Source organism: Lissotriton helveticus, chromosome 6 (genome assembly GCF_964261635.1).
Source record: "Lissotriton helveticus chromosome 6, aLisHel1.1, whole genome shotgun sequence".
Taxonomy (NCBI): domain Eukaryota; kingdom Metazoa; phylum Chordata; class Amphibia; order Caudata; family Salamandridae; genus Lissotriton; species Lissotriton helveticus.
Genome location: NC_136067.1, coordinates 1,379,135,923 through 1,379,162,838, shown reverse-complemented (window position 1 = coordinate 1,379,162,838; position 26,916 = coordinate 1,379,135,923). Strand labels below are relative to the sequence as shown.

Sequence of the window (26,916 nt, the reverse complement as noted above, 5' to 3'; positions counted from 1 at the left end):
ATGATTCAGGGGACCCTCACAGGGGAGGGTTTGGACAGGGGGGAGGTTACTCCCAAGTCCTTTATCCAGTTTTGTGCCAGAGCGGGAGCCAACGGCTCCCAGAGCTGGCTTGAACTGGACAATGCATGGGGACACCAAATATGCTTCTCATGCAGATTGAGTGGCGCTGGCAAGCGCACCCACCCAGCCCCAATACACTAAATCCTGTCTGGGAGGTGGTCACACCTCCCTTTGACAGGATGCCTATTGTTCTGCCTTTCCCTGCTTCAGCTTCGCTCAGCAGCAGTAGGACAGAATCGTGTCTCTGGTCGGCATCAACCATTTCGTGCTGTCCGGGTATAGAAGGCTGGCACCAGGAACACTGCGAGCCTAATGGAGGGCTTTTCCAAACATGATCGATTTGTTGCAGCCAGTTTTAAGATGGTCATCGCGTAATTACGCGGTGCCCCTCTATATGGTATATGGCTGCTTCTCTTACAACCTAGGAGAATGTACTCCATAGGCTGTATAGATGTCTTGCTCATGCAGGGGTACCCTCACACTTAGAACCACGCACCCTGCCTTCGGGATTGCTAAGGCCTGCAATAGGGGTGACTTATAGGTTTTAAGTACAATCAGCCACATGCATCAACAGAAGCAATTACGGTTCCTAAATAGCGATTTTTAAGGAATCGCTATTTAGGAATCGCAAAAGCCTATACATGTAGGAATCGCTATAAAAATAGCGATTCCTACACCTTCCTTAAATGCTACTCGCAAATTGCGAGTCGCAATTAAGGAATGCTGTCCCATGCATTCCTATGGGCCTCCAGGGTACTAGGGTGTCAAAATGACACCCTGTTGCTCCCCTGAAATTGATCTGTGCACAAATGTTGCACATACACATGCCCTAACGGCATGTGTGTGCGCAACATGAAACTTTGAAAAATGCACAAACATTTTTGCAAATTACCATGAAGTTCAACTTCATGGTAATTTGCTACTCCTATTACTCCTAAATCGCTAATTTTTTTACTTTGATGCATTACATTTATGGAATCTCAATTTGGGATTACTTAAATGCAATCACAATTTAAGGAATCTCAAATGCAAAAATACCGGTCGCAAAGGGGCAGATTCTGAGAATCTGCCCTTTTGCGACCAGTTTTTAGCTTGATGCATGTGGCTGAGTGTCCCTAGATATAGAAAATCTATATCTTTAGTAAGGGTGCTAGCACGGCAGGCCTGTAGCTCCATTTTGAATGGTCTCCCATGGGTGGCATAATGCATGCTTTAGCCCATGGGGGACCTCTGGGGTACCTATGCCCTGGGTACCTTAGTACCATATGCGAGGGACTGATGAGGGTACCACAGTATCCAATCTGGGATGTACCAAGTACTAACACAACAATTTAAGGGAGAAAGCAGATAGACTGGGTCCTTATTTGCAGGATCCCAGTCAGACTAGTCAAATAACAGCTTAGCACCAGGCAAAAAGTGGGGGTAACTGTAGGAAAGTAGGATCTGCTTCTTATGGTTACCCCCACTTTTTACTGGATGTAGTACTGTTTTGACTAGTCTGACCGGGATCCTGCTAATCAGGACCCCAGTCTATCTGCTTTCTCTCTAAAACTGTTATACATTGTACTAGGTACACTCCAGATTGGATACTGGGGTACCCTTGTCAGACCCTAGTATATGGTACATATATACCCAGGGCATAGCTACCCCAGAGGTCTCCCATGGGCTGCTGCATGTATTATGCCACCCATGAGAGACAATGCAAAATGGAAATAGAGGCCCGCCATTGCAGCCTGTGTGAGTTGATGCATGCACCACTTACAAAAGATATATGTTAACTATATCTAAGGGTCACTGCACTTAAAACCTATAAGTCACCCCTATAGCAACCCTTTACAATCCTGAAGGCAGGGTGCTTGGTTCTAAGTGAGAGGGTGTCCCTGCATGAACAGGACACCCCTGCAGCCTACGGAGTCCATTTTCCCAGGTTGTCAGTAATGCAGCCACAGGCTAACATAGAGTGGCATTACGCGACCACGTGAAGACCAACTCTAAAATGGCTGCAACTATCCCTATTCTGTTTGGTATCAAACATGTTGGAATCCTACCGCCACACCGGTAACCAATGTGGGAGGTATCATTCCACCCCTCAGAAGCCAGCTTCGTGGGGTCCCTGGTGTTCACGGTACCAGTCTTCTAGTGCCGGACAGCATAAAATGGTTGCTGCCGACCAGAGACACATTTCTGCCCTCCTGCTGCTGAGCCAAGCTCGAGGAGAGGAAGGCAGAACAATAGGCATCCTGTCACAGGGAGGTGTGATCACCTCCCAGACGGGATTTAGTGTATTGGGGATGGGTGGGTGCGCTTGCCAGTGCCTGAAAGTCTGCATGAGGGGCACATTTGGTATCCCTGTCGATTGTCCAGTTCAAACCAGTCATGGGAGCCATTCGGCTCCCAGTCTGGTGCGAAACTGGACAAAGGACAGGGGAGTATCCTCCCCATTGTCCAGACCCTCCCCTAGGAGGGTCCCCTGAATCTGTCCAACCCTGCCCCGTGGGTACTTAAGGGCTTACATGGCTGTAGGACCTTAGATTTGATGAGGACAAGATTCTAAAACCAAAAACCGGTGAACTTCGACAGTCTGGACACTTAGACTTCACTGGACTTTGTTTGGGCCCAACGTTGTGTCCCACTCAGTCTGCTGTATCGTCTGTGCCTATGCACCAGACAAGATCAGTGCAGGACCTGTGGAGCATCAAGGACAACTGAAGACAATCTCCCATGGAGTGAGGGAGTCATTCCCCTGAATCTGTAGGCACCACATCACGAAGTACCGGTCTGCTGCTCCTGAGCTCCTACAAACTCCAAAGATCCCAGCAACAAAGGGTGTGGGTTCCTATGTCCCTTGAGGTCCGAGCTGCCCTCTTACCAAGTTTGAGGTCAGAATCTCTTATGTGGGCTGCAATACCCAAACATTGTGCACCGCGTACTTTTGCAAGTGCATGTGCTTGTTGAACATTCCCGGACCAGTGCATTAGGCTATTGATAGCCCCAACCTCTGGCACCATGTTGTACCAAGAACTTTGTCCTCCTTGCACTGGTTCTCTGTGGGCTGTTGGTTTGCGAAATCGCTTGAGGTTCTTTCGCGACGCCTGTGGGTCCACTTGAGAGTCAACTTTACTTTACTTGAGCTTCCCTGGTTGCTCCAGGCTTTCTCTGACTCCCCTGTGCTTGGTGAGTCTCCTGGGCATTGGTGGTCCACCTCGCACACTTCTTTGACCTCTTGCGTGGGTTGCCGTTGCCAAGGCTTGTTGGTGATCCCGCTGGACACCGACCCCATAGCACTCGACATATTCATGGGACAGCTTGTATCTGGCTTCTGGTCATCCTTGACGTCTCCTAGTCCCCTCAGCTGCATAGTCAAGAACTCCTTCAACCAACCTGAAGCACTCAACATCAGTGTGCATTCGTCTATCAAGCCCATGGTCACTCTCCAATGACCCAGACTCTGTCCCCTCTGCTTTCAGGTACTCCTGGACCAGAATCCATATTTGAATTCTAACGAACACTTTTCTTCCTTCCAGCAGCTGCACTTCTTCAAAGCTCTCCATTGGGTTCGACTGCGGTTTCCGAAACCACTACAGACCTATGCACCCGGCTCTCCTGGGATCAGTAAATCTGGTACTTCGGTATCCACGGGTGGGTTGGCTCTCCAACCTTCCATCTTCCAAGTGGCATCTTCGAAGTCCACTGGGAAGCGTCCTTAAACTCTAAATCTTAAACCGCGACTTTCCCGTAGAATTGTACGGAGCACGCGTTTGTGTTCCCACACTGCACCTGTCCTCCGTGGCGTGCCTACTTACTCACCTTGGGTGGTTCCTTGGAGTCTATATCCTCTAGACACTGTCTTGACTCGAGTTGTGGTTCTTATACCACTTTATTAGTATATAGTTTGGTGCCCCTCTGGACCCACTGTGTATTATTTCTGCTTACTGTCATGTCTGTGCTTAAGTATTGTGTGCTTTGTGATTATCTCCATGTATGAGATGAACAAGTTACTTACCTTCAGTAATGCTTTTTCTGGTAGATACAGTATCTGCCTGTGGATTCCTCACCTTGTGAATATCCCCCTTGCGTCAGCAACGTTCGGAAAATTCTTCGTAGCACGCCGGCGTGGACGACGTCATAGGAACGCGGCATCGCGCGTGACTCCGTCTGACGTCACCGACTCCTTATGAGTCCTACGTCGGCGTGATGACATCAGTTCCGCCTTTTTTTCCGTGCCTTCGAGGCACCCGGACGGACCAATGACAGCAAATATACATATATACAGTGTACATAGTACATACAAATCAGAACTGCACACATAGTGCGAAGCAAAGGTATCAAAAACCCAATATATATACAAATATAAATATAAATATACATAAGAATACATAAACTCAGGTATAGCAGAGTGGACAACGGGGAGGCGGGTGGGTCAGTGAGAAATGAGCTCTTATACCCTCAGGGGGGTCCTTACCCGCCAGGGAGTAGCAAATCTTGATGCACAGGATTATCCACCTGGAAAGTGTGCGCTTGTGCACCGCTCTACCCTTCCGACAGCCAGCAAAACCAACAAACAGCTGGTCGTCCATCTGAAAGTCTTTTGTTCTGTCCAGATAAAAAGACACCGCCCTCTTAGGGTCCAGACGGTGCAGTCTCTCTTCCTCCTTGGAAGGGTGAGGGGGAGGATAGAAGGTAGGAAGGGTAATGGACTGTCCGAGATGGAAGGGAATTACCACCTTAGGCAGAAAAGCAGCCCTGGTCCTAAGAACCATTCGATCAGCATGAATGGTCAGGAATGGTGGCTTAGAACTAAGAGCTTGAAGCTCACTCACCCTCCTTGCCGAGGTGATCGCAACTAAGAAGACCGTCTTGAAAGACAAAAGCCTCACAGGACCCTTGTGTAAGGGTTCGAAGGGAGAACCCATCAAGAATGTTAAGACAAGATTTAAGTCCCATTGAGGCATGATAAATGGAGAAGGAGGGAACTTATTAGTGAGGCCCTTCAGAAACCTCAAAACCACTGGAGATTTAAAAAGAGACGGCTGATCCGGCAAACAGAGAAAAGCCGATAATGCCGAAAGGTAACCTTTGACTGTGGCAACAGCAAATCCTTGCTGCACCAAAGAAAGGGCAAACTGCAAAATATCGGACAGATGAGCCCTCAAAGGGTCAATAGCCTTCTCCCTACACCAAACAACAAATTTAGACCATCTATACGAATAGATGGATTTGGTGGAGTCACGCCTGGCCGAAAGAATGACATCCGCCACATCGTGAGGGAGAGAAAAGGAAATCAGGTTGCCCCGTTCAATCTCCAGGCATGAAGGTGTAATGTCTGGAGGTGGGGGTGTAGAACCTGCCCCTCCATCTGAGAGAGGAGATCTACCCTGAGAGGGAGACGGAGCGGCGGGTGAGAGGAGAGGTGGAGTAGGTCCGTGTACCACACCCTTCTTGGCCAATCCGGGGCGACCAATATGACTTGGGCCCGGTCCTGGCAAATCTTCCTCAGAACCCGAGGAATCAAGGGTATGGGAGGAAACGCGTAAAGGAGTTGACTTCCCCAACTCAACTGAAACGAGTCCCCCAAAGCTCCTTGCATCGGATACTGGAGACTGCAGAATGATAGGCAGTGAGCATTCTCGCGAGTGGCGAACAGGTCCACCCGACGAGTCCCCCACATCTGAAAGATGTCGTGAACAACCTCCGGATGGAGCCTCCACTCGTGGGCGGCAGAGAACTGCCGACTGAGAATGTCTGCACGTACGTTCAGAACTCCGGCCGGATGATTTGCCATCAGACAAATCTGGTGGTCCTGAACCCAGGACCAGAGACACAGAGCGTCTCTGCAGAGACACTGCGACCCTACTCCCCCCTGCTTGTTGATATACCACATCGCGGTCGTGTTGTCCGTCAGGACTTGAACCGACTGACCGCGAAGGGAAGGGAGGAAGGCCTTGAGCGCCAGACATATCGCCCGCAATTCTAGAAGGTTGATGTGAAGCAACCTTTCCTCTGGAGACCAAAGACCTTTGACCTCCAGATCCCCCAGGTGAGCACCCCACCCGAGAGTGGATGCATCCGTTATCACTGAGGCCACCGATTAAGGCAGTTGGAAAGGCTTTCCTTGAGACAGATTGCCTTCCACGCCCCACCAAGACAGATCCGCTGCAGTTTCTCTGGAGATCCTCACTGACTCCCTGAGATCTCCGTTGTGATGATACCACTGCCTGCGGAGGCACCACTGGAGTGCCCTCATATGCCAGCGTGCATGGTTGAGCAACAGAATGCAAGAAGCCATCCGACCGAGCAGACGAAGGACCTTCAGGACTGGAACAACCGCTCCATTGTAGAATAAAGGAATCATTTCTTGTATGTCGCGAATTCTTTGAGTTGGAAGGAATGCACGACATACAGTAGTGTCCAGTACCGCACGCATGAACAGGTTGCGCTGGGAGGGCACCAGGTGAGACTTGGGTACATTTATCGAAAAACCCAACCTGTGCAACAACTGAGTTGTCTCTTGCAGATGAAGGAGCACCTTCTCTGGCGACTCCACTTTGATCAGCCAGTCATCCAGATACGGGAATACAGGTATTCCCGACCTCCTGAGATGTGCTGCCATCACCTTGGTGAAAACGCGAGGCGCAGTAGGAAGTCCAAACGGAAGGACCGCAAACTGGTAGTGTGGCGACCCTACCGTAAAACGGAGATACTTCCTGTGCGACTTCAGGATGGGGATGTGGAAATAAGCATCCTGCAAGTCGATCGACACCATCCAGTCTTCTTCCAACAGCGCTTGAAGAACCTGCGCAAGAGTGAGCATCTTGAACTTCTCCTGTTTCAGATACAAGTTCAAGATCCTGAGATCCAGGATTGGCCGAAGTCTGCCATCCTTTTTGGGGATCAGGAAATACCGGGAGTAGCACCCCTGACCCCTCTCCTGCTCCGGAACCACCTCTATCGCACCCTTTCTGAACAGTGCCAGGACTTCTTCCTACAGGAGAAGCAGGTGGTCCTCCGAACAATAACCTTGGCAAGAAAGGTAATTGGGAGGGAACTCCGGAAAAGGAAGAGCATACCCATTTTCTACGAGATTGAGAACCCAAAGATCTGATGTAACCGATTCCCAATCCTGGAAAAAATGAGTAAGCCGACCCCCTACCGGACCCGCATGATCCAGAATGGCGGATCTAGGGCTGCTTTGCTGTTGTAGGTGGGGGGTGGGTATTAGAGGAGGAAGTAGAGGAGGAGGAGGCCTGACGTCCACATCCACGACCCCTTTGTCTACCTCTGTATGACTTGTACAGAGGGTTCTGTTGCTGCTGTTGCTGGCTTTGTTTAAAGGGACGAAAGGAGGACCTGCCAAAGCACCTGAACTTCCTGGTGGTAGAGCATTTCGCTTGCAGGCCCAAAGATCTAGCCGTCGCCCTGCTATCTTTGAACCTCTCCAAAGCCGTATCGGCTTTCTTTCCAAAGAGGCCAATGCCGTCAAAAGGCAAATCCATAAGAGTAGCCTGAATGTCTGCGGAAAACTCTGAAGACTTTAGCCATGCGGCTCTTCTGGTGGCCACTGAAGAACCCATCACTCTAGCCACAGAGTCCGCCGTGTCCATGCCACTCTGAATAAACTGGCAGGCTGGTGCCTGAGTGTCCAAGACAACCTCGTTGAAGTTTTTCCTGTCTTCCTCCGGAAGCTTAGCTGACAACTGCTTAACTGAATCCATTAAGGCATGCACATACCTTCCTAGTAGGCATGTAGCATTTGTGGATTTCAAAGCCATGCTACCCGAGGAGAAAACCTTTTTAGCAGCTTGATCCAATTTCTTGGAGTCCTTATCTCCAGGAACCTGGGGAAAAGAGCCTGCTGACCTGTTCGAACAAGCGGCCTGCACCACCAGACTTTCCGGCGAAGGATGAGAAGTCAAGAACTCAGGGTCTCCAGGTGCCACCCTATATCGTCTCGCCACTGATCTGGACACCGCAGGTGCAGACAAAGGCTTTTTCCAGACCTCTAAAATCGGTTCAGTCAGAGCCTCAGTGAATGGCAGAGTCGGCTCAACAACTGAAGAAGGCGAATGTAAGACCTCCGTGAGGATATTAGATTTGAACTCCACTGTGGGCAAAGTCAAATTTAGCAATTCAGCAGCCTTTTTGATTACTACATGGTATGGCACCACATCCCTACAGGGTGCATCCAAAACCACAGGCAACCCCCATTCTGGAGAAAGTTCAAGGCTACTTGCACTATGCAGATCCTCAAAGCAATCCTCGTGCTCCTGAAGCTCGCCTTCCTCCACTTCAGGTTCCCCATATTCCTTCTCCTCCAAGAGACGCTGGGCTCTACGCCTCGACCACTTCAGACGAATCGAAGTCATCGGATCCGGTAACGACTACGGCGGAGTCGGAGCCGGCGTCGAACGAGGAACTGGAAAAACTGGAGGTTGAGAAGCCGGAACCGGCGTCGAGCCCCGATCCAAATCCTGAGGTGGCTCCGGAGCCGGCGAAGCCGTGAATGGAGTCGATGACCTCGGTGGCGCCGTACCGGGCCAAGGAGGATATGGCGCCGGCATAAATGGTAGAAAAGGCGCCTGAGCATAAGCTTGGGGGACACCCAAGTTAAATGACAAAGGACCCAAGGGACCCACAGGTGCTCCAGTGGGGTACATTGCCCTTGCATAAACACCAAACATGGCATTTAGGAAATGCGAAGGGTCCTGACCAGGACCAGGAAAGGGAGGGTACGAACCCAATGGCTGCTCTGTAGGAGGCTGCTCCGGATTCGCCTCCTCTTGACCCATTTGACCTTCCAGGTCATCCTCCGGAGTCGGTGTCTGAGGAACTTCCACAACCTCTTCATGCTCCGAAGACTGACCCGAAACCGGATTCGGTTCCAACTCCGGATCCAGAGAATGCTCTCGAGACCGTGACGGCGAGGCTCCACCTTCAGGCTCACAACAGAAGGAGACACAAAATCCTTATGATGTCTTCGAGAAGACTTCCTCTTCGAGTCCGACGACCCCGAATGATGACAAGAACTATGCTTCTTCCTCTTGTGTTTTCTCTTCGAGGATCCCGAAGCATGCCCAGAAGCCGACTTCGACGCCGACTCCGATCTGGCCCTCGACCTCGATCGCGACCTCGATCGCGACCTCGATCGCGACTTCGATCTTGACTTCGGCTTCGATCTGGAGCATCTAGATCTTGACCTCGAAGGTCTCTTGGCTTCTTTACCTTTAATTGTGGCTATTAGAAGTTTTGCCTCCCGTTCTCGCAGAGCCTTAGGATTCATCTTAGAGCAGGATCGACAGCCCTTGACGTCATGATCTGAACCCAGACACCACAAGCAATCTCCGTGTGGATCCGTAATCGACATCATCCGGACACACGAGCCGCACTGCTTGAATCTCGTCTTCGTCGACGACATCTTCGACGAAGAACAGAAACAGTGACACACAAATAGCTACAAAGCCTCTATCTGTAATCACAGAAGATCCCAGAAACCGTTAGCGTCAACGACACGGAAATAAGGGAACTGATGTCATCACGCCGACGTAGGCCTAATAAGGAGTCGGTGACATCAGACGGAGTCGCGCGCGATGCCGCGTTCCTATGACGTCGTCCATGCCGGCGTGCTACGAAGAATTTTCCGAACGTTGCTGACGCAAGGGGGATATACACAAGGTGAGGAATCCACTGACAGATGTATCTATCAAAAATTGTGTTGTACTAGAAGGGTTATATTAGTAAATACATATTTTTATAACTACTGTGCAGTGGTGGGCATTCCATTAGGGCGTTGGAGCACCGCTCCACTACTTTCTCGCAGTATTTTAAATACCATTTATTTTCTGCTACTCGCGCTGCGAGAAAGCAGAAGGCAGGGGTATATGCTTGGTTGGGGGCCGGCTGGAGGTTATGCCTGGTTGGGGGTGGGTGAGTCGGGAGGAGTGGCTTGCAACACTCTGAGTCCCATGACCTTTTTGGTCGGCCGTGGGGCCAACCAAAGCAGTCATGCACACTCTACATTTTCTCAATGTAGGCTGCATGCAGCCCACATAGATACAAGCATTTGCAATGCAATAGGTCTCACATTTGCGAGAGTTTGAGCTACTGGCATTGTAAATGAGAATGCCTTTTATTTATGTGTTGGTTTTCAAAACAGATAAATAAAAGGCATTGTCATTTATAATGCCAATAGCTTAAACTCTAGCAAATGCAAGACCTATTGCATTGCAAATGCCTGTTTTCCAGATGCCCTCTGTGTGTATCTCCCGTTTATGAGAGAAACTCTTCCTGCTTCCGTAAACGTCTTTAGCACTCAGCAGATGGGGTAAATGCCATTCAGGTTCCAAAGGCAAAAAATGTTTAGATGTTTACTCCTCTCAAAATCGGAATGATTGTATTACAAATGCAGAAATGGTTGCCGTGTGTTATATTAGAACATTATACATTCTTTAATGTTCAACAATTAAACTCAGGAGCCACATAAACGTGATTTGCCTCAGTAGTTCAGCCAGTGGGGAACAAAGATGCTTTTGCGACCAGAAACTGTCCTTGCGACACTGGGTCTGTTTTGATCCGTGCAGATATCACAAGCAATACTATACAGTGGGTGTAATAATGGCAGGCCAGGCTCAGATATACAGGTGTTTTACTGTGTAGAAAGGGTGGGGAATGAGAGAGAGGGAAGTAATGTGTCTTTGTTAGTGTGCGAGAGCGAGACAGAGGTGCAAATCTGTGTTTGTGTGTGTGTGTGTGTGTGTGTGACAGCGAGACAAAGTATGTATGTATTTACATGTGTGCAAAAGCCATATTGATTCTGTTTGTATGTTTGAGTGGGAAGCAGAGACACGCATACATAAGGGATGTGTGTGCGTGCAAGCGAGAGTGAGTGTGTGTGTGAGAGAGAAGAGAACGGTGAGACGTCATGTGTGTGCGTGTGTGTGTGAGAGAGAGAGAAAGAGAGAGAGAGAGAGAGAGAGAGAGAGAGAGAAATTGATTTTTTTCATTCGATGGCTAGGGGGTTAGTTTACCTCTGTAAATACCCTTATATGTTACATTGTGCCTAAGGTGGTATTGAAAAGTGTGACCATAAGTGCTTTTTTGCTGAGAACACCGCCCAACCAAACTCCTGGTGAAAGAGCACACTGGGGGCGGGGGTGGAGGTGGGAAGCTCATTCGCACTTCCTACTAGTGGAGGAGTGTGGCTCAATGGTTAGAGCGGCAGGCCCTGATGCAGAGTTCTGGCCAGGGACCAGGGTTCGATTCCCGCCTCGGCGGGGTCTCGGGCTCAATTTCCTCGTACCTGTTAATTCTCGCCTCGGTGCCTATTCTAATCACGGGCCCCATGCTGCAACTCTGGGCAATAGCTTGCTTAGCCTCCACACCGGCCCCAACAGCGCTAAGGATGCCTGGCTTCACCCTGGGGGTGTCCAGGAGTGGACACTTCACAGGGAAAGCCAGGAGGGGTTCCACAGCGGTATGAGTATCAGCGCCAGGAAGCCGAATAGGCAACACCGCAAGGTGACCATCTGGTGACAGTGTGCTCTATAAGTACCATGACATTTACATTTACTACATCTATAGAAACACACGTGCCCTTGGAATACAGGGGGCATGCCCTGCTGCAGATCTGCTGTCATGTGCATCTGCTGGGCACACGGTACTGCGGACGCATTCAAAGGTGTACACTGTACACAAGCACCCTCGTGCCTGCCAGTACAAATTCCCGTGCCAGGGACTCTGTCCACTACAGAAGATGGCTTGAAATGCCGAACCTCCAGCCTGCTCAAGATCTGATTCACCCATCCTCCTTTCGATGTCTGTAATTGTGGCAGGGGGGGGCACTCTCTCCCTGCCGTACACCTGATGGAACCTTGTGCATGTAATGAACACCCCAGAGTGCTCTCACACACCACTAATGTTCAAAATATCGCTCATAATTGTTTATTACAGCACTAAAGCAAAACTGATATCCCGCAGTATCCCTGGCGCTCACAAAAATGATGAAAAGAGCTTCACAAAACCAGCCTCACCTTCCTGGGAGGAGATGCGCAAGATACCAACGTCAAAACTCTCGGTGCATGCAGGTTTACGTCAACCTAGTGTGCAGATACGTACAAACGTACCTACGTCATGGTACTACCAGGTAAACATGTTCAGTTGCCATAGAATTTATGTAAATTTGTGCTTTCACATGACTTTCAGGTGACCTTCTTTTTCCCACATGTACGTTCACAGAGCCTCCTTGTTGCAGAAAATGCTCATGCATACGTATGGCAACGAAATTAGAAATAATTAAAAAATATCTATTGAGTTCAGTTTTTCCTTCATTGAAAATATATTTTCCTTGAAAATCGGTGAATTTTTCACACTCCTATTTGAAAACGAGGCACACAGGTGCATTTATCAGGGGACCATCAGGGTAGCTCTCAAAGTATGAGTAAATTATTTCCGCTCCAGAGATACCAATGATAACTCCTGGAAAGAGAAAGAGCGTACAGAGCCATTTTGTGGTACAAGTCAGAATGGTCCCCGGCCGCAGCCTTGCGCATGCGCCGCTGCCATGTTTACGTCAGGCAGAGATACCGACAAAAAAAAAAGTGCGATCTGGCTGACGAAAACTGTAGTTAGTGGCCGCTGCTTCCGGACTACGTGGAAGTCAGTTTGACATCATCAGCCAGTGAAAATCCAGCTAACAGGAGCTGTGTCAACATTCACCGAATGGCAAGCGGCAGGAGAAACTACCGGCCGCTAGCCAACACATACAGATTATTTGATGTCTCGTAGAAGCAGCGCATGTGCTGTTTATGCAAGACTCAAAAATGGCCTCCCTACAGGCGCCGGGCTGGGCGCTGTCCAGGACTCTGCACCAATTACAACGCTGCCATTTAAGCGTTGTGGTTGGCTTACAGGAAGGGAGGGTTGAGGGAGCATGCCTGTTCTGGACTGTCCAGGAGCAGAACTGGCGCAGTACCCTGTCACCGGCGGTCAGGTAAGTTTTATTTATTTTTTGTTTTAACCACCTCCCGTATTGAGAGCTGCGACTGTGTCTGATTGTAAACATTAATTGCAGCAAGGACTGTAGCAGTTCTTCTTGACATCATGAGGGGAGACTTTGAATGTTGTATTCCTGAAAGTCTCTGGGGTTCACGTGACTGGCGTTCTAGGGAGACTCCCATGAACTCGGTTTGCACTACCAATTTGTAAAATATCTTTAAAAGGGAAAGTAAGAAACAGCTGGAGGGGACTCTCATAGGCGTGGGAAACTATTCTGTCCGTTCCATTGTTTGCACCTTTGAAGTAAAGATCCTTCATTATTGCAGAGGGATTTGTAAAGCGCCACATCTGTCTTTGGCACGTCCTCCTAGCACTATCTCGAACTGGTTAAGGGTTTGCTAAGAACAGCATTATTTTTGCTGAAGTGGCCATCCTACAATACTTATTTGCAGAGCAAAATTTAAATATTTTAAATTAAAATAAATACATTTCATAAGAAAACCAAAGACCAGACTAGGCCATTCCAGATGTTATGAACCAGAACCTCAGAAGTGCAGGAAACATTGAGAAATCAGAACCCGAGCCTGGAGTCGGGACCGCTGCCAGCAGGTACAGGACGGCCCATGTGCTCCTCGAAGAACGGAATATTCAAGAGTCAAAGCGTTTGGCCCGTGCAAACGGTAAGCAGGCACTATAAAAATATCAACACAGTGAGCTGTCCGCATCTAGTAACAGATGTACAAAACACTGAAGCCTAGCCTTGGCCTCTGGGTCCGGACACTTCACACTGCACACTGCAGAAAACTCGTAACTGTGTCCATTTCTAGTGCACACACATTCTCAGTGTGGGCGGTGGGGCATAGGGGCCTCCTGGGAACAGACATTCCCTATGTAGCACTGCACAGAAAAAAAACATGGAAGGTAAGCACTTCTAGCACTACAAAGCACAGGAAAAAATTGTGCACGTTATAGATGTTTAGTGTCACACTGAAAAGAACAAATGATGCACTGTAGATATTCCCTATGTTGCGCAGCACAGAACAAGTGGTGCTGTATACCATGTTTAGTGCTAATTGCACCGAACAACTGTAGCCATTTCCAGTGTTTCACTGTACAGAATAAACAGTGCGCTGTAGATATTTCCAGTGTTTCACTGCACACACAAAACAAATGACACTCTGTAAGTATATGTTGTGAGGTTGGTGGGGAGGCAGGGTGTGGTGCTGGGCGTATAATGCAAACGATCGGTGTGTGCTGTGTGTAGGCATTCCGGGTGGTCTGTGGACAGGGTCGAGTTCCATTACCGTGTATGGGAGTGCTCTGGTGGAGTGGAAGCAGTGTTGTGAATGAGGTTCTGTGGGTACATGAAAGCTGATTGATAAGTGGGGCGTGCAGCACATGTACTTTTGGGTAGACCGTGTTGAGACCAAAGTGCTTGCTTGCAATGCAGTGTCTATGAGAAGAAGCAATGCAGGGGCTGACACTGTGTCTAGTGACCAGGCAGTGCTGCTTTCCGCATGGTGTGTATGGCAGCTGATACTTCGGACGGAGTTAGGTGTGCAGTACGGAGGTGTGTGGCAGAGCGCCGAGTGTGAAGCCGGGCTTGTGCGGTGTTGGTACAAGGAAGCTGGCTGTGCAATGTGTGTGGCTTTTAATCCTGCTTGTGTGAAGTTCTGCCCATGCTTTTGCAGGGAGGACATTGAGGGATCGGTGTTTGTGCGTGTTGTGTGCATGAAAGTGCACTTTTCAGCCTCCCCTGAGTTCTGTCCTCTTCTGGGCCTCACGGTGCACATGGAGAGGCTGGCCGCCCTCAGCAGCTGCTCTTAGTGAGGCGGCCCATGCCCGAAGTGTGCCGGCAGCTGTGCTTTGGGCAGGGGTGACCATCACTCCTCCCCACAGCATAGGGAAGGGCAAGGACCTCCTTCCTCTTCTGCAGGTGACAGACACGTGCTCATGAGAAGTGGTGTGCCTTGGATTCTCGGCCAAGATGGTCCCCTGAAAACTCGCCTTCAAGCATGCAGTTCGAGGAAAGTTTAGGCTCCAGTTACCCGGGGTTATCACTTCACTGCAGTGGCCCAGCTCAGCAGCCTGTATTCCTCAGACCTACCGTCTGCATTGGAATGTGTGTACCCTAAAGGTTTGACAAAAGTTCCTGCAATGGACGCATTAACCTGCCGCACCCAGGCTTTTTTATGGCACAAAAATCTGTTTCATTTCCCTGCCTGAGACAGTTTTGCTAGTCATTGTCTTTGTTAGAAAAGATTCACGATTGCTTTAATAACCTTCCTGCTTTCTCAAATTTGCTTGAAAATGCACGCTTTGCCCAAACTTTTTTCAAAATTTTCTCGGGGGCAGAACTCCCCGAACAACTCATAGGTGGTTCGGCTCGCTTGCTATGCTCACTCGCCTCAGTGCACTACGATATTGTTTTATGCCCCACACTTTCAAATGTCACCAGCCGCCACTGCTACTGTTTCGTTTTTCTTTCATTTAACCACTACTATAAGATTGCATTCTGGTAAAACAAGATGCTTAGCATGCCTTCCAGACTAAGCCTGATGATTGCTCTCCGCAGCTACAACTTGGATAGCTTTCAAAGGTTATCTTTTACCTCTTAAATCACCATAAGGGTTTTTTGGACTGGTGCAAGGGGCCCACTTTAATTAGTGGACAGCATATACCAGGACAACTTCTCACAGTAACCATGAAAGCAGAGCCTACTTTCCTACACACAGATAGGCTGTCTTACCCACTATCATGTCCTCTGTCTTATCCCCATTAGACATGAGGGAGTTCATGTTCATCCATGTCAAAATTTTGCTCCAACCCAGGTTCAGAAACAAAGAGTGATGGTTCTGTGCCGACGATGAAGAGAAAATAATCTGAGTATCGTCAGTATATGAAAAAAGGGTAAGTCCATGGCTCTTCACTAAGACTGCCAATGGGTGGACATAGATGTTAAATAGAAGGGGGCTCAAATCAGAGCCATGTGGAACTCCTGAGGTCAGAGCTTTTGGCTTAGAGTACCCAATGGACAAAAATACCTGAAATATATGGTCTTTTAAGAAGGACAAGTCATCCCAGTGCTGAATCATCCAGACCCAATCAATGCCTCCACTGTAGCTAACAAGATTAAATGGGATACTGTGTCAAAAGTGACACTCAAATCCAATAAAATTAGTATGTCAGTGCTGCCACCACCTAGATGTTCTCTTTGATGCTCAGTGACACCCAAAAGGGCGGACTGCGTGCTATTTTCAGCCCTAAAGCCGCATTGTGAAGGATGGACAACATTTTGGGCCTCAGCAAACGAGATGAGCTGGCCATTCACATGTTTCTCCAATATTTTGGAAAAGACTAGTAGCAGAGAGATGGGACGAAAGTTAGAGACTTTGGAGGAATCCAAATGGGTTTTTTAGGAGCGGAAGGACCATAGCATGCTTCCATCTCCGAGGCACAGACCCTTGTCTCATGAAAAGTTGGGAATGTCCTGTATCATAGTTAGGTTAACAAGGTTCAGGGGGTAATGGGCCCAGATTATTTGCTCTCCAGCGTATAAATGAGGATGTTTATGAAAGTACTTGTCCTCAGCAATGGGAAACATCCCCCATTTATTTTACGACCAATTAGTGTGCCAGGACAAATCAAAATATTCATCGTTTATTAGGAAAGAAATCCGTTTATTGTGTCCAGAGTAAGGTGTGAAGAGGGCTCTTTACTTTCAGAGTCTTATGAGAGCTTAATCATAAACAGAGAATAAAGCAAAAGAAAATTGTGGCACAGCTAACACGTGCTTCGCCCCCTATGATTGGCCTTTCAGCCATGGGAACTCATCAAGGCTGCCAAATCAAATATAATAATATAGATATAAGGAAAATAGAAATACGGTACATGAAAGAAACATTTTTACAGTGAGAAATTTTTTCAGGGATGGGGAGAAATTAAAAGATACAACAAACCAAAAAAGCAAATAATAATTACATAGTACAACAGTGGAGAAACCCGTATAGTACCAGGCATGGTGGTGGGAAGGAAAGAGAGTGAAATAGGCTCATCGGGGAGAAAAAAAGGAAAAAGAAGAGAAGAAAAAAAGGAACGCATTAGGAAAGGAAAATATAAAGAGGACATTTCCTCCATCATCTTTCAACGCTTTGCTGCATTTCCTTTCTGCTTTAGGGGCATCATTAAACCAATTCTGCCTACACGCTTAATTGTAAGTAGTTGGCAGAGTAGAATTGATGGACTCAGTGAGCCAGTGACAAATTAAATCTTGGTCTAAATCGATCTGTTATTGTAGAGTAGGTTTAGTATAAAGCTGTTGCTCATTCAGTGCAGTAATATTGAGTTTAGGACAATTTCTGCATTCTGATTGCAATTTTAGATGAGCTGTGGGAAGGAAAGAAAGGATCTTGACCGTAAAAGGCACAGCAAAGTGGTCAGACCAGCAAAGTGGAAGGGTAGGCTCTGTCTTCAAGTCCTTTATATTTGAAAAAATAGGGTCGAAAAGATGCCCAGTCACCATGGGCCGTGAGTTAGTAAGTGCCAAAATAAGTGCAATCAAAGAAGCACTTTGAGTGCTCTTTTAGTCATCTAAATGAAGATTTAGACCCCCAAGTATCGTAAAATTAGCAGTTTGAAAATGTGGGTAGCCAGTAGATTAGGTAGAGAGCCGCACCATTTCCCAGCGTACTTTGGAAGGTTGTAAATCAGAGCTCTGGAGAACAACAATTTAGGAGTGAAAGCAAGTGTAAAGATCAATGCTTCACAATCAGAGATCAAAAAAATTAAAATTTTACAGTGGCACTCATTCTTCAAAATAATAGCAATGCCTCCACCTATCAGGTATTGCCTCTCTATCCTTACAATAGAAAAATGTGCAGGTAGTGCCATAATTATATCCGGCAAGGACCCAGCATGTAGCCAAGTCTCTGTAAGAAATAGGGCATCAGGTCTGTGGTCGCATAAGAAACCAAACAGGTGTTGTCAATGTTTGGGCTGTGAGATGGCTTCTGTCTAAGGAACCATCACTGTGGGCGTTGCCATTCGCATCAATAGGTGAGAGCTTATTTAATGAGTGTTGTAGAGTTTGACTACCAACATTATTTGCAAAGCAAGCATAATTGCTGGCAAAAAAACCAATCCAGGGGTTAAATACCTGAAAGTTCATTTTGCAAGACGGCTGTAGTGATAACAGAACAACTGGGGTTTAGAATCTGATCTCTGGTTGCAAAGGACCAGAGTTCCAGGCACCTGGCCCCGGACGGGCGTTGGCGTTCGTAGACAGGCTTGCCAGTGGCACATCAGCTGCACGTCTGACCATCCAATTGTACCTTCTAGTCCCCCAGGTTTTTCTGTTATCAAGAAGAACTGGGAGGACCGACACAGCGGTGGCATAGCTATCATTAACAAGAACAACATCACTGTGACAGAAACAGACTCCTTCTCCTTCCCATCATTTGAATATCTCAGCATTAGCATACCGCCTAAAGGCAATAAAGTAACTAAATGTCACCTACTCTACCACCCACCAGGAAACACGCCCCCCCCCCCCTTCAGCGAACAACTGTCGGATCTGATAATGCATTGCTCCCTCTCCAACGTTAACACCTTATTACCAGGAGACCTCAACCTCCATTGGAATGAGGAGAAGGACATGCTACTCAAATCTTTAAGCTAACTATTACTCAGCAAAGATGTTACCCTACATTGCAAAGGCCAAACCCACAACAGAGGCTCAACCTTAGATGCCATCAGAACAATTCAATAAACATAGACAACAACCTGCCAGTCGACTAGTCAGATCACCACATCATCATGTTTCACCTGACCTAAAACCGGAAGTGCCTCCAAAGCGATCTCGGAACTCTCTCCAATGGTCCAGAAACATCAATCAGATACCTCTTTCCGATCTGAGAGAAAGAACGATGTCCCTCTCTCCACATTGACAAGCTTGCAACCCACTACATTTTGACAATGAAAGCCATCCTAGACCAAGTAGGCCCATGAAACTAAAAAGTATCAGGGAGACACCACAAAGATCCTGGTTCAATCAAACACCTCAACTGGGAAAGAAGACAGCTAAAAGGTGCAGAGAGAATCTGGAGAGCCAACCCATTCCCAACTCACCTATATCAGCTCAAAAGGGAATGCAGGAAATGCAAAGATCCCATACTAACAGAGAAAGCCACCTTCTTTCACAGTATACTAGATAAAGCAAAAAACCTTCCCAAAGAACTTTTCAACATCATCAAACGGCAAGGCCCCAAACCTACTAAAGAAGCCCCTCTTGTCTCCAGAGAAAGATGCAAAAACTTTGCTAAATTCTTCAATGATAAAATCATGAAGATCGAACCCTCCCTAGGCTGTCAAACGCAAATGTCCACTGGCAATCCCCCCCACATCACAGAGGTTAGCAACTACTCTACCTACCCACCGGTCTCGCCGTCAGTGGCTAATCTACCTTTGACCACCAGTCTTTACCAACGCACAAGGTCCTACACAGCACCCAGGAGTTGGAAGACTTTCCACCCACTCACAGAAGAAGACATCGACAAGGTGATTGAAAAATCCAAACCCTCCCATACTATGCAGACCCTCTTCCAGCCTCTCTTGTTAAAAGTCTCAACCACACCATAACCCCTCTCTGGACCAAGATAATAAACAGCTCTCTCATCAATGGGACTATACCTGACTGTGTCAAGGAGGGCCAAGTCACCCCCTCTGAAAAAAAACAGGTGCAATCCCGGATGACCTCACCTCAGCAATTTCAGGCCTGTTTCCAACCTCCCCTTCCTGGTAAAAACTTTTAAGAAGTGTGTTCTCTCCCAATCAATACAATGACAGCAGCAACCTATTTGATTCCACCAATCCGATTTCAGTAAGGAATGCAGCTTGGAAACAGCTATGATGAATATAGCAGATGATATACATAATTCTCTGGATGCAGATACATGCTGCCTACTCATCCTCCTTGACCTATCAGTGGCCTTCGACATGGTCGACCACAAACTGCTTTTGAACTCACTACAACAACGAATCAGATAAGATGGCTCGGTTCTGAAGTGGTTCTCGTCATTTTTACATAACCGATCTCAAATAAAAAAAGATAAAGTACTCAACTTTCACTGCTTATACCATCACACAAGGCATCCCACAAGGCTCAGTACTGTACACTACACTCTTCAATATCTACATGGAACCCCTCACTGTAATGCTTGAACAATCAAATATTGCCTACCACCTATATGCCGTCAACACCCAATTATACCTGGAAATATCCTCTTTGGATGTCATACGCCGGCTGAATACCACTCTCACACAAGTCCAAAACTGGCTGACACATGACCACCTCAAACTTAACCAAGAAAAGATGGAAATCCTCCTTTTGACCAATCACAGCCAGCTCCCCCAGACATAAGAATCGCTAAATAACCTAGATGCCCTGATATGCAAACAGACACTGGCGGACTCCACTAAATCTCTGGGGATCACCCCGGACTCAAATCTGAACATGAGCACTCACATAAAGACTACAGCAAAGGGTGCCTTCTACAACCTAAAACTCCTTAACACAATTAAGCCCTTCCTCCCACCAAATGACCTAAAAACTTCCACACAAGCTCTGGTACTATCCAGACTGGACTACTGAAACTCCACCCTCACAGGCACCCGGAAATCTCACTTAGCCCCTCTGAGAGCCACTCTTAATTCAGTGGCAAGGATGATCACAGGAGCAAGGTGATTCTACTACATCTCCCACGCAATCAATAGTCCAAAGTGGCTACCTATCGAACCATACTGTTGCTTCAAGACTGCCTGCCTCACCCACAGAGTTGTGCACATTGGTAAACCAGCATTCCTCGCATCCAAATTCACAAAGGCAGGCCAAACAAGTAACCCAAGGATCTCCAATACACCTCTCCTCACCCCCTTAGAATACATAAACAAAAAGCCCTTCCTCGCTCCTTCTCAGACAATGCCCCCAAAATCTAGAACTCTCTCCCAGTACATATCAGAACTAACTCTTTCTTCATGAGTTTCAGAAGGCAACTGAAATAATTCTTGCTCATTCAACACCTCAACCATCCAGGATATAACATCTAACTCACTCTGGAACTACCACCTCCTATCTTATTTTCGCCCAAGGACTATACACTGACTTGACTCTCCTCACTCTATGTATATTGTCTTGATACTGATTGATAATGCCTTGACAATGATGTAAAGTGCTCTGATACCCTCAGGTCTAGCCACCTCTATAGAAAACTCTTTAATAAATAAACTATTAGAATTTGACAATGCTAAAAATACGACCTAGTTGAGTGGAATCCAGCCTGTAACAGGCTTTATGCTTTTCCCTCATACCAGTCCACACCTGTGACAACTTGCTTCAGGCAACATACCGGCTGCTGCAGGAACTTTAACGAGGTTTGCGATATGCACTCAATGATCTTGAATTCAACTGTCTCGCGCTGGAGGATGATGAGTAGTATTTCAAATACTGCCAGTCTTTGCTCCCATACGAGCTGAAATAAGAAAGAAATATGGTTTTAAACATGACTGCTCGTACCAAGAGTAAGATGCCTACTTCCTCAGTTCTTACCATTGCCTTCCCTCACCCTCTGCCAGTGGAGGTGGTGGTCAGAGCTGTATTTGCATGAGCAGACTTACTTTCTTAAAAGACTCTAAATAGCGACAACAGGAGATGGCTGTTTTATTTGGGTAGCATGTGGCACAGATATCCAGTGTTTGTAGGATTGTGGGCCTGTCCATCTCTTTCAGATGCTTCATCTTTGGAACTGTGGCAAAATACAGAAAAAATTAACATGCTGAATTCCCCAAATAAAAGATGTTTCTATGCACCCGAATTTTTAGATCAATTTATCTCTCCAGAAAAGTATTTTACTTTAAGAATCTCTAGATTCTTAATTTAAAACCAGCAAGACACAAAGACATACTCAATTTGCAATCTGTGAAACAGCAAGAGTATGGTTTTGTCAGGAAGCCTTTTCCTTGGACCATAATCTTGCATATTTAGAAAGCCCCATATACCTAGTAAGGATCTCTTTCTATAGTGAATCTGCCAGTGCGCTCATGCACTGTAGGATCAACACAATGTTGAGCAAGCACCGTGTTCTTTTGTCCCACTGGGCATTCTTTGTTTTTCACAACCAAACTCCCAAATCATGACTTAATTAGAGGAAAACAAAAAGTACTTTGCTCTGATGTCCAACTAGTTTTCTCTGTGCATCAGGCCATGTTTGTATTTCATAACTGAGTAAACATGCCTTAATGACTCTACATTAACTGTGTTGATGTTTTCTAGGTCAATAATGCAGCGTTAAGGGATTCCAACTGCTAAGGGAAGGGCAGATAGGTGGAGTTTAAAGCTTGAAGGATAAGAGATACATTGATCTGCAATGTACAAGACATTTCATTCAATAGTCCAACATCCTGGTAGAAAGTGCTTAAGGTAAAGAAATAATTTCCAATATCATAGAAGATTGCGACTTTAAACAGCTCCAGCCATGTAACTGGTAACTAAGAGGACATATAGTACTACTAAGTTCTGATATTTTGATGCCTTAACACAGACAGGCTGGCCAAGAGGGACATCTTATAAAATGGATCATGTTGGGAGGGGATGTAGGTCTCTGGTATCTTTATAAATATGTTCCCAGAATATTCCCTTTATCTGCCTTATTTGAAGATACTGTAGGTTTCGGGTTTTGAACAGACTGTAGAATGCTTATCTAAGGTTAGTCTCCATGTTGGTACAGATCTCTATGGCCTGTGAAAATTTTTGACAACTATTACCATTGCCTCTGGAGCCAGAAAACACATATTCTACTGAAAACTCATTGAGTTGCTAGGACCCTCTTTTTGAGGATTCTGCTTTTAAAGTTAAAGTTCATAAAGGCAGGGAAGGTACACAGATCAGTTTTCAGGTGGAAGACGAGAGTTATGCTGCTTCGGCACTGGCAGTGCCTTCTGAAGGTCTTTGGCTCCAAAGACAGATAGGACATTTCAGATGGATATTATGGCCCTTGAGATACAGTTTCCTGCACTTGTGATTGTACATGAGTGATGGTGCCAGGCAGAGTCTTCAAACTCATAAGACTTGCAGATGGAGAGACCAGGCTTGGTGGAGCAGGCATAAGGTCAGGGTGGATACTCATAGGCACTAATGCACAGCAGGGGCCATCAGCACCACCATCAGAGCGTCACAGCCCTCATGCACAGAATGTGTGCCTTGAAGGGGTACACACAGACAATGGGGGTAGTCTCCATACCGACAGCTAGTGATTCACCTTAATGCATCTCCACTCTCTATCCTTTCCAATGTTTACTTGTCAAACCTTGGTCAGGCTAGGCAGTGGTTGGAGTCCTCCAGGCTCAGTAGTGTCTATTGAACAAGGATTCTTGCTTCAGTGTACTGGGCAGCTGGATTTGAACTCTGGGCTGAAGCAAGTCATATTTTCTACATTCCAGGGAGTCATTCTCCTTCTCTTCTTCATGTTGTAGCAGAAACAAAGTATTCACCTCAGCTCTAGAGTATGTTCCCTACTCCTTTAAGGGTTGCATTCAAGTTGTCTTGCTCTGGTCTCCCTAACTAAGCAACTTTGGTGATGGACATAGGCTAACACACTGGGCTACAGAAGTTAACACAAAGGAACTTTAATACGTTGTTAAAGTTTGTGATTTGAACTGAGGCCCATACACCTGGCTCTGCAATGGTTTCTCCTTTGAGAGTGGGTATACATGAGAGAACAGTGCAGAGGGGAGAGATGGAAAAAGGGAGACAGCAGCTCTAACCACCAGTAAACTTTCTTGATCATCCTGCAGCCTTAAGGGCTTCATATAGACCCATATTGAGAGGTTTGTCACCACTTACGTACCCAATGAGTAATCACAAATATAATCAGAGGAATGAGAAGACCCAATCATGAAAGACTTCACAAATGTACATAGGAAGAGCTTGTAGGTACTCCCTCCACTGGGGGGCACCCCATGGTTATTAATCAGCTATCACAAACCAGTGTCATGGCCGGGTCACAGAAACAGTCACAACCAATGAGAAAATAAGTATTACTTTGGCTGTATCACTGACACCCAACAGATTCTAGAACTGTGCTGGTGAGGAACATCTAAATCCAAAAACACCGCTCAGCGGACTTTCCTCACAAGTCTCCTGCGTAAGAAATCGTACCGGGTCAGGGAGTTTCAAACCTACCCACATGGAACCCTAGGAAAATTCTCAAGAGAATGCCTTTGACTGTAATCTGACAGGGAAAAGAATCCTTTTGGACAGGTGAAGATTACAGGAGATTCCTTTTTAGAGAGGGTTGAACCACTTGACATAGGTTACCAGTTATGATACGTTTCCTATACCTCCGGCCGGAGAAAAAATGTTCCATAATGTTTGGTGCTAATTAATTTCCTTTTCTTCAAAGAGTGTGCAGAAGTTTCATGTTGAAACTGTAATTGTGTTTATTGATCTTCAGTTTCCTTTAACTAGATGCTTTATGTTGGATTTTCTACATCATATATTGAGGGAGAGGGGCTGTTTATCTACCTGAGCGGGTGTCTTAGTTAAGCTAACCACTGGCATTTAGTGCCTGTGAAAGTTTCTTCTGCACTGGGTACTGGAATTGTAACGTTTGATTAAACATTTAATCCCTAATCGCGTTATTTTTATTGGTCATCACCAGTGGATTACAGCCTTGAATATCTATTCATAGCTTATCAAAATTCAATGAAGTTTAAATAAACACTAATTCCAAGGAAGAAAAAAAGATTGATCTTACTTCCATCCTGGACCATGTGGGGACCACATTGAGAAAAACAGCACCTTTTCTGAAACATTAGAGAGAAAAGTGGTTACCTTTTCATACATAGAATTAATATTCATACATTGTTATTAATTAACACTTGTATATGTTAAAATCAGCCAATATTGTGACATTGCAGTGTCTTCAATTGGTATAAACTACCAAAAGCTTACATTTCTGCACCTCATTGGCTGCTTTCAGAAGGTAGCATCTATTCTCTGCAACTAGTACTTTCCCTCGGTTAGTCTTCAGGTTAAACTCAAGGCTCTCATAAGAACTATACTGCAATGCAAGCCTGGCCTTATCTAGCATGCCCAACCCCGAACAGTGTGCCACGTAAAGAAGGCACAAGGGCCAAGTTAGACCAAAAAAAGTCAAATGCCATTAGTAAGCAATAAGGCCAAGCAGAAAGCAAACCCTCAAAGTTCAGAGAAGCAAAGACCCTGCAAGACCCAAAATCATTAGTAACTGCACACAACCAAAATGTAACCATCAACAAACACCATCAAACCTGCTCATGCAGACAAACTCTTCCCTGACATAGAGAAGCTACCCGATCCAGAGAGACATTCATGGATGAGCCAAAAAGACACCAAGCGGAAAAACATTTGTGCAGCACTGCCAGCAAGTTGTCTCTAACAACCCACACAAGAAAGTCCTATATTCAGTTGGTGAATGTTTTATGGTACTAAGTATGTATTTGGTGAGCTAAGACTGGTTTCTTGTCAAATTGTTATTTATTTTGGTGTAAATGCCTCCAGTAGCAAAACCAAAGTCATCTGCTTGGCATCTCCAGAAAATGCTTTTACCTCTGCCTCAATAGAGTGGGTAGGAAATACCAAGGCATACAGAGCTAGGCAGTGTCCCCATCACTGCCAATAAGAATGTGAGATAAATATGCATTGTGCCATTGAGGAGGTGAAACAAATTCTGCATCAAATATATAGCTTTTTAAAGATCCACACAAATCTGCCAAATGATGACAAATGCTAAACAGAAAAAGAGGGCATGTCAGCCACAAACCTAACAAGAATAGACTAACAGCCATGCCGCCATCAACCAAGTACTAATTACAAGGATTGACCAGGACAAACATGCCGACCATTTACCAGAGAACCAGAGGAAAACCCTGACCCTTCTCTTTCAAAACGAAAGCACCTTGTATTCTGAACAAAAAAGGATACTCACCCTTAGCATTTTGAAATTAGCTTAAATAGATCAGTTCGTAAATTCCTGGAGATGGCATTGAGGAACAGAGAACTGAAAACAAAAAATACAGTATGAAATAAATACAATCGTTGACAATACCTTTAGAAACACATTTGTGGATGTTATACACTATGAGCAACTGTGTACAGTTGGCACTGGCCTCTATGCCAGCAGACTGTAACAGAACAGTCTCCAGCCCTGTTTTTAGTGACTGAGAGTCTTCTCAAGGGCAGATCTATACACAACTGTATTATTCAAGGAGTATCTCCTTGTTTTGTTAAATCTACAGTTGGGAGTGAGTCTGTATTATTAAAAGAGTTATGAGGGTTATGAAGAGCAGAGCTCTTAGTGTGTCTGAACCGAATTTTGAGGCCAGAGGTGATCTAGTGAATGTGGGCTCTGGGTGACATATCACCTGAATGCCGCCTTGTTCATGAATGTGACAGAAGGGGTGATAGATGTGGGTGGGTTAAAAGCAGGAGGAGAAGGAGACGGTGTTTAGGGGGCATGTGTTTGGATAGTGTGGTATATTTTGCTACCTCATTGGATTGGACTTTGAACTTTTTAGTGGTTTACTTGAACAAGATGATTTTAGTTTGTGTGTAAGAATACATTGCCTATAACCACATCGACGCTGATGACGAGCTCAGCTCATCATGAGGTACACCTCTCGTTCGCTCATGATGAGCTGAGCTCGTCATGAACCGCGGGTTTTTTAAAACTTCAGCGCACAGCGGGAAAATGCGCCGCACCGATGCGGATAAACCGATGTCGGGCATGCATGCTAGGCGCAACAAATTACAGTTTATTATTGCATTATTGTGCATAA

General features: G+C 46.3%; 1 protein-coding gene and 1 long non-coding RNA gene across 2 annotated transcripts in view; both read right to left on the bottom strand.

The window, feature by feature from the left end:
- The window catches only part of LOC144763500 (uncharacterized), a 236,880-nt gene extending 224,742 nt beyond the window's left edge, over nt 1-12,138 (bottom strand). The window contains exon 1 of the mRNA XM_078649146.1: nt 12,084-12,138. The gene's annotated coding sequence lies outside the window, so the exon portion shown is untranslated. The remainder of the gene's footprint in view (nt 1-12,083) is intronic.
- Nucleotides 12,139-21,757: 9,619 nt separating this feature from the next.
- LOC144763502 (uncharacterized) lies at nt 21,758-26,102 on the bottom strand. Its single transcript, XR_013596227.1, has 3 exons — nt 26,067-26,102; nt 24,855-24,903; nt 21,758-21,845 (listed from the first exon to the last, which is right to left on the bottom strand). It is a non-coding gene; the product is annotated as an uncharacterized LOC144763502 (long non-coding RNA).
- Nucleotides 26,103-26,916: the final 814 nt, after the last annotated feature.